We start from the raw sequence: 7,224 nt of genomic DNA, 5'->3' as shown, positions 1-7,224 counted from the left end.
TCACATCTAACTGCCTCTTAAATATAGCCAATGAACTGGCCTCAACTACCCTCTGTGGCAGAGAGTTCCAGAGATTCACCGCTCTCTGTGTGAAAAAAGTTCTTCTCATCTCGATTTTAAAGGATTTCCCCCTTATCCTTAAACTGTGACCCCTTGTCCTGGACGTCCCCAACATCGGGAACAATCTTCCTGCATCTAGCCTGTCCAACCCCTTAAGAATTTTGTAAGTCTCTATAAGATCCCCCCTCAATCTTCTAAATTCTAGCGAGTACAGCAGTCTATCCAGTCTTTCTTCATATGAAAGTCCTGACATCCCAGGCATCAGTCTGGTAACATACGACAGCAACAATTGTCACCACTGCCACTGAAATTGTTTCAACCTGTTGAAAAGTTTGCGGCAGTCGCCTGTAGTCGCCCAAAAAATCGCCTAAGTGGTACAGGCCCTTCAGTCCGCTAAGCCTACTGGTCAATTTGTGCGTTAATAAGTGCCGAGGGGGCCTGTTTCCGCGCTGTAATATCTTTAAAAAGCTAACAACTTAACAACTAAAACCAAAGTTGTGAGACTCAGTTAATATCTCAAACTGTAAACGCACTGAATACAGTTTCAATTGATTTTACAGGTGGATTTGATTGATTTATTCGGTGTCACTTTGCAAGAAAGATGCTGCCCTGTAATGCCACAGCTCAGCCGGTGCTGGAGAATGTAGTCATATAGTATGATTTAGCATTCCATCCACGCACCCTGGGCTATTGATTTGCAGTGTGTGAGATTAAGTGGTGGAGACTGTAAGTGAGGCTTTGAGGTGAACGAGATTGCATGCAGGATTTATGGGCACATTCCCACCAGCAAGACTGGGTGAGCAGCAGGTAACACAAAAAACTCTGAAGATATTTCAGTGGAGTTGGCATTTCAGAGGGTGACTGATTTAGGTCTCTTGTTTCCCAGCCTGAAACTGCCCAGAAAACGGGCTCTTTTTCAGAAGCACAAATCTCTTAGCCAACTTTTAATTCGGTTCGATGCATGACTTTCGGAATTAATGCAGTGTGCTTTGTGCAGTATTATTTTAAACGCAGGGTAATATCTGCTAGCTTCAGCAGGCCAAGTCATCTAAGCATGTGGAGCACTGTTTAGTCTAGTCTAGATTAGAGATACAGCGCGGAAACTGGCCTGAGTGAGACCACACCTGGAGTCAGGGCCCCTAGTGAGACCACACCTGGAGTAATGGCCCTAGTGAGACCACACCTGGAGTCAGGGCCCTAGTGAGACCACACCTGGAGTCAGGGCCCTAATGAGACCACACCTGGAGTCAGGGCCCTAGTGAGACCACACCTGGAGTCAGGGCCCTAGGCCTAGTGAGACCACACCTGGAGTCAGGGCCCCCTAGTGAGACCACACCTGGAGTCAGGGCCCCAGTGAGACCACACCTGGAGTCAGGGCCCTAGGCCTAGTGAGACCACACCTGGAGTCAGGGCCCCTAGTGAGACCACACCTGGAGTCAGGGCCCCAGTGAGACCACACCTGGAGTCAGGGCCCCAGTGAGACCACACCTGGAGTCAGGGCCCTAGGCCTAGTGAGACCACACCTGGAGTAATGGTCCTAGGCCCTAGTGAGACCACACATGGAGTCAGGGCCCTAGGCCTAGTGAGACCACACCTGGAGTCAGGGCCCCTAGTGAGACCACACCTGGAGTCAGGGCCCTAGTGAGACCACACCTGGAGTCAGGGCCCTAGTGAGACCACACCTGGAGTCAGGGCCCCTAGTGAGACCACACCTGGAGTCAGGGCCCTAGTGAGACCACACCTGGAGTCAGGGCCCTAGGCCTAGTGAGACCACCTGGAGTCAGGGCCCCAGTGAGACCACACCTGGAATAAAGGCCCTAGTGGGACCACACCTGGAGTCAGGGCCCCTAGTGAGACCACACCTGGAGTCAGGGCCCCTAGTGAGACCACACCTGGAGTCAGGGCCCTAGTGAGACCACACCTGGAGTCAGGGCCCTAGTGAGACCACACCTGGAGTCAGGGCCCTAGTGAGACCACACCTGGAGTCAGGGCCCTAGGCCTAGTGAGACTACACCTGGAGTCAGGGCCCCTAGTGAGACCACACCTGGAGTCAGGGCCCTAGTGAGACCACACCTGGAGTCAGGGCCCTAATGAGACCACACCTGGAGTCAGGGCCCTAGTGAGACCACACCTGGAGTAATGGTCCTAGTGAGATCACACCTGGAGTATTGTGTGCAGTTTTATTTTTAAATACAGGGTAACATCTGCTAGCTTCAACAGGCCAAGTCATCTAAGCATGTGGAGCACTGTTTAGTTTAGTCTAGTTTAGAGATACAGCGCGGCAAATGGCCCTTCGGCCCACCGAGTCCATGCCGACCAGCGATCCCCGCACACTAACACTATCCTGCACACACTAGGGACAATGTTTACATTTACACCAAGCCAGTTAACCCACAAACCCGTACATCTTTGGAGTGTGGGGGAAACCGGAGCACCCGGAGAAAACCCACGCAGGTCACGGGGAGAACGTGCAAACTCCGCACAGACAGCACCCACAGTCAGGAACGAACCACATGTTATAGTCAAGTATGAAATCTGCAACGTTTTGATGCAATGGGCCGACCTTTGTACGTCAGTAAGATTGCGACATGGATCAGGTTTCTGACAGAGCGTGATTGTAAAGGTTTTCCAAGTTAATCACAAGATGTGGGATTTAGTTTCAGCTGTATTCTGCATGGAGATGTGTCCAGTACATTAGTATTCCAGTCTGGCCACTGTTCCTTCATTGCATTCCTGACGTAAACACTCAACTCTGTTCAACGTTCAGGTCATGGGCTGGCCAACACCCATCATTCCAAGTTCCAATTCCAACCCAGGCCACAGAGACACATCCCTGGGCAGTGAGAAACACACAGCACCTTATGTTTAAGAAGGAACTGCAGATGCTGGAAAATCGAAGGTGGACAAAATTGCTGGAGGAACTCAGCGGGTGCAGCAGCATCTATGGAGCGAAGGAAATAGGCAACGTTTCGGGACAAAACCGTTAAGGAAATAGGCAACGTTTCGGGCCGAAACCCGAAACGTTACCTATTTCCTTCGCTCCATAGATGCTGCCTCACCCCCGCTAGCTTCAAAGATTCACCACCCTCTGGCTAAAGAAATTCCTCCTCAATTTCCTTTCTAAAGGTACATCTGAGACTGTGCCCTGTGGTCCTAGACTCTCCTTAGTCATCATCTTCACCACCCTCATCAACATCAAAAGGTAATGTTACTTCAGAAAGTTACTTCAGCACTTTTTTCTAAACTAGCATCTGCAGTTCCTCGTGTCTCCAAAGCTTTTCACTGTACCTCGGTGCACAGGACAACAATAAACCTGAACTGATACTGTTACACAGAGCTGCATTCCCCGATATATTTCCCTGTGATCTATTCCCGCTCACTTTCCCGCTGGCACCCGTCTGATCCAGCTTCCTGATCTAGGGACAACAAACCTCTGGAGCCAAACAGTCTGTCTTTGGGGTGTGGGTGGCAACAGGAGCACTTAGTGCAACACAGACGGGCTATATCACGAGAACTCACCTCTCTACTACCTTCTTAATCATCCATGTTCTCCACAGATGCTGCCTGACCCGCTGAGTCACTCCAGCACTCTGTGAAACGTCACCTATCCATGTTCTCCACAGATGCTGCCTGACCCGCTGAGTTACTCCAGCACTCTGTGAAACGTCACCTATCCATATTCTCCACAGATGCTGCCTGACCCGCTGAGTTACTCCAGCACTCTTTAAAACGCCACCTATCCATGTTCTCTACAGATGCTGCCTGACCCGCTGAGTTACTCCAGCACTCTGTGAAACGTCACCTATCCATGTTCTCCACAGATGCTGCCTGACCCGCTGAGTTATGGTGCAGCAGCATCTATGGAGCGAAGGAAATAGGCAACGTTTCGGACCGAAACCCTTCTGGAAATAGGCAACGTTTCGGGCCGAAACCCGGAAGGGTTTCGACCCGAAACGTTACCTATTTCCTTAGCTCCATAGATGCTGCTGCACCCGCTGAGTTACTCCAGCACTCTGTGAAACGTCACCTATCCATGTTCTCCACAGATGCTGCCTGACCCGCTGAGTTACTCCAGCACTCTGAAACGTCACCTATCCGTGTTCTCCATAGATGCTGCCTGACCCCAAGTTGGGGTGAGTCCAGAACCAGGGGGCCACAGTCTTAGAATAAAGGGGAGTAATTTAAGACTGAGGTGAGAAAATACGTCACCCAGAGAGTATGAATGTTCCCTGCCACAGGGGCAGTGGAGGCCAAGTCACTGGACTAGAGTTAGGGGCTAGTGGAGTCAGGATATGGGAGAAGGCAGGGCACTGTGTTATTGATAGGGGACGATCACCATGATCCAATGAATGGCGGTGCTGGCTCAAAGGGCCAAATGGCCTCCTCCTGCACCTATTTTATATGTTTCCATGTTTCTATGACCCGCTGAGTTACTCCAGCACTCTGTGAAACGTCACCTATCCATGTTCCCCACAGATGCTGCCTGACCCGCTGAGTTACTCCAGCACGCTGTGTCTTATTTTCTCCATGTAAATGTCCCTTTGCCACCATCTGCCCTGACACTTCGTGCAGTGTGGTGACCAGGGCTGATCACAGGACCTCGGCGTACAATATGTTCCCGTCGATTTACTGCAATTGGAACATATGTTGCCCAAGGCAACCTTCTTCATGAATGATTTTAATAATCCCAACTAGCAGTGGATGTGGTGACCAGTCTTGTGCAAGTGAGAGCGAGGACATGAGTTACAATAACACATAAATACATCCAAACAACCAGCAGACACAGCTTGATCCATGTGAAGTAGAATAACTCTTCCAAAATGCCCAGTGCTTTATGTTTTAAGAAGGAACTGGAAAAATGGATGGTAGACAAAAATGCTGGAGAAACTCAGCGGGTGCAGCAGCGTCTATGGAGCAAAGGAAATAGGTGACGTTTCGGGTCTCGACACTTTTGTCTACCTGTGTTTTAATCTAAGGTACACAAAATTGCTGGAGAAACTCAGCGGGTGCAGCAGCATCTATGGAGCGAAGGAAATAGGCGACGTTTCGGGCCAAAACCCTGTTTTAATCTAGTTTAGTTTAGTTTAGAGATACAGCAGATAACGGGCCCTTCGATCCACCGAGTCTGCGTAAGTAGAACCCGGGTTTGATCCTGACCTCGGGTGATGTCCATGTGGAGTTTGCATGTTCTCCCTGTGACCGCGTGGGTTTGCTCCGGGTGCTCAGGTTTACTCCCACATCCCAAAAACGCACGGTTTTGTAGGTTGATTGGCCTGGGGGTGAGTTTCCCCACTAGTGTGCAGGGAGCAGATGGGGAAAGTGGGGTTGGGTCGGGAGGCTGCAAGTCCAGACGGTCACGCTAGGCCCGGCATGACCGTCTCATCGCGGAGCCAAGGGTCGCTGAGGTTGGGCTTTTGTTCCCGGGAGTCAGAGAATGGACAGATGCGAGATGAGATTGAGAAGACCAGAGATAAGTGCTTTAGACTTTAGAGATACAGCGCAGAAACAGGCCCTTCGGCCCACCGAGTCCGTGCCGACCAGCGATCCCACAACACTAACACTATCCTACACACAAGAGGGACAATTTACAATATTTTACCAAAACCAAATAACCTACATACCTGCACGTCTTTCAAGCGTAGGAGGAAACCGGAGCACCCGGAGAAAACTCAGGGAGAACATGCAAACTCCGTACAGACAGCACCCGTAGTCAGTATCGAACCTGGATCTCTGGCGCTGTGAGGCAGAGACACCAAATGGCAGTGGGTGGATGTAGTGCTTGTAATATATGTCATGCCGTCATCACTAGACCCACCAAGTAACAAAGGTATAAACTCAGAAGCTCAGGCAGCATTTGCGGAAATACACAAAAATGCTGGAGAAACTCAGCGGGTGCAGCAGCATCTATGGAGCGAAGGAAATAGGCGATGTTTCGGGCCGAAGCCCTTCTTCAGACAGTAAATTTTTTGTGTATCTTCGATCTGCTGCTGCACCCGCTGAGTCTCTCCAGCATTTTTGTGTACCTTCGATCTTCCAGCATCTGCAGTTCCTTCTTGAGCATTTGCGGAGAACCTGGATAGATGATGTTTTGGGTTGGGACCCTTCTTCACACTGATTGGGGCGGGAGGAGGATGTGGGGGGGATAAAAGCTGGGATGAAGGGCAAGACAATACCTGGCAAGCGATAGGTGGATACAAGTGAGTTTTTTTGTTTGCTTGGCAGATAGTTGAACAAATGCCAACCCCCTCCCTCAGCTGTATCCACCTATCACCAGTCCTCGTTTGCCCCTCCTCTCTTCCAACTCCCCCTCCCCCCCCCCCCCCCCCCCCCAATCAGCCTGAAGAGTCCCGACCCGAAACGTCCCTATCCATGTTCTCCCAGATGCTGCCTGCCCGCTGAGTTACTCCAGCCTGTGAAACGTCACCTATCCATGTTCTCCACAGATGCTGCCTGACCCGCTGAACTCCAGCACTCTGTGAAACGTCACCTATCCATGTTCTCCACAGATGCTGCCCGACCCGCTGAGTTACTCCAGCACTCTGTGAAACGTCACCTATCCATGTTCTCCACAGATGCTGCCTGACCCGCTGAGTTATGGTGCAGCAGCATCTATGGAGCTAAGGAAATAGGCAACTTTTCGGGCCGAAATCCTTCTGGAAATAGGCAACGTTTCGGGCCGAAACCCTTATGGGTTTCGGCCCGAAACGTTGCCTATTTCCTTAGCTCCATAAATGCTGCCTGACCCGCTGAGTTACTCCAGCACTCTGTGAAACGTCACCTATCCATGTTCTCCACAGATGCTGCCTGACCCGCTGAGTTACTCCAGCACTCTGTGAAACGTCACCTATCCATGTTCTCCACAGATGCTGCCTGACCCGCTGAGTTTACTCCAGCACTCTGTGAAACGTCACCTATCCATGTTCTCCACAGATGCTGCCTGACCCGCTGAGTTACTCCAGCACTCTGTGAAACGTCACCTATCCATGTTCTCCACAGATGCTGCCTGACCCGCTGAGTTACTCCAGCACTCTGTGAAACGTCACCTATCCATTTTTGCTTGACCCGCTGAGTTTCTAAACGTCCATCATCTGCACCCGCTGAGTTACTCCAGCACTTGTGAAACGTCAATCCATGTAACAGATGCTGCCTGACCCGCTGAAAGCA

The sequence above is a fragment of the Leucoraja erinacea genome, chromosome 26 (genome assembly GCF_028641065.1).
Source record: "Leucoraja erinacea ecotype New England chromosome 26, Leri_hhj_1, whole genome shotgun sequence".
Taxonomy (NCBI): Eukaryota; Metazoa; Chordata; class Chondrichthyes; order Rajiformes; family Rajidae; genus Leucoraja; species Leucoraja erinaceus.
Note: the sequence above shows the minus strand (reverse complement) of the source record.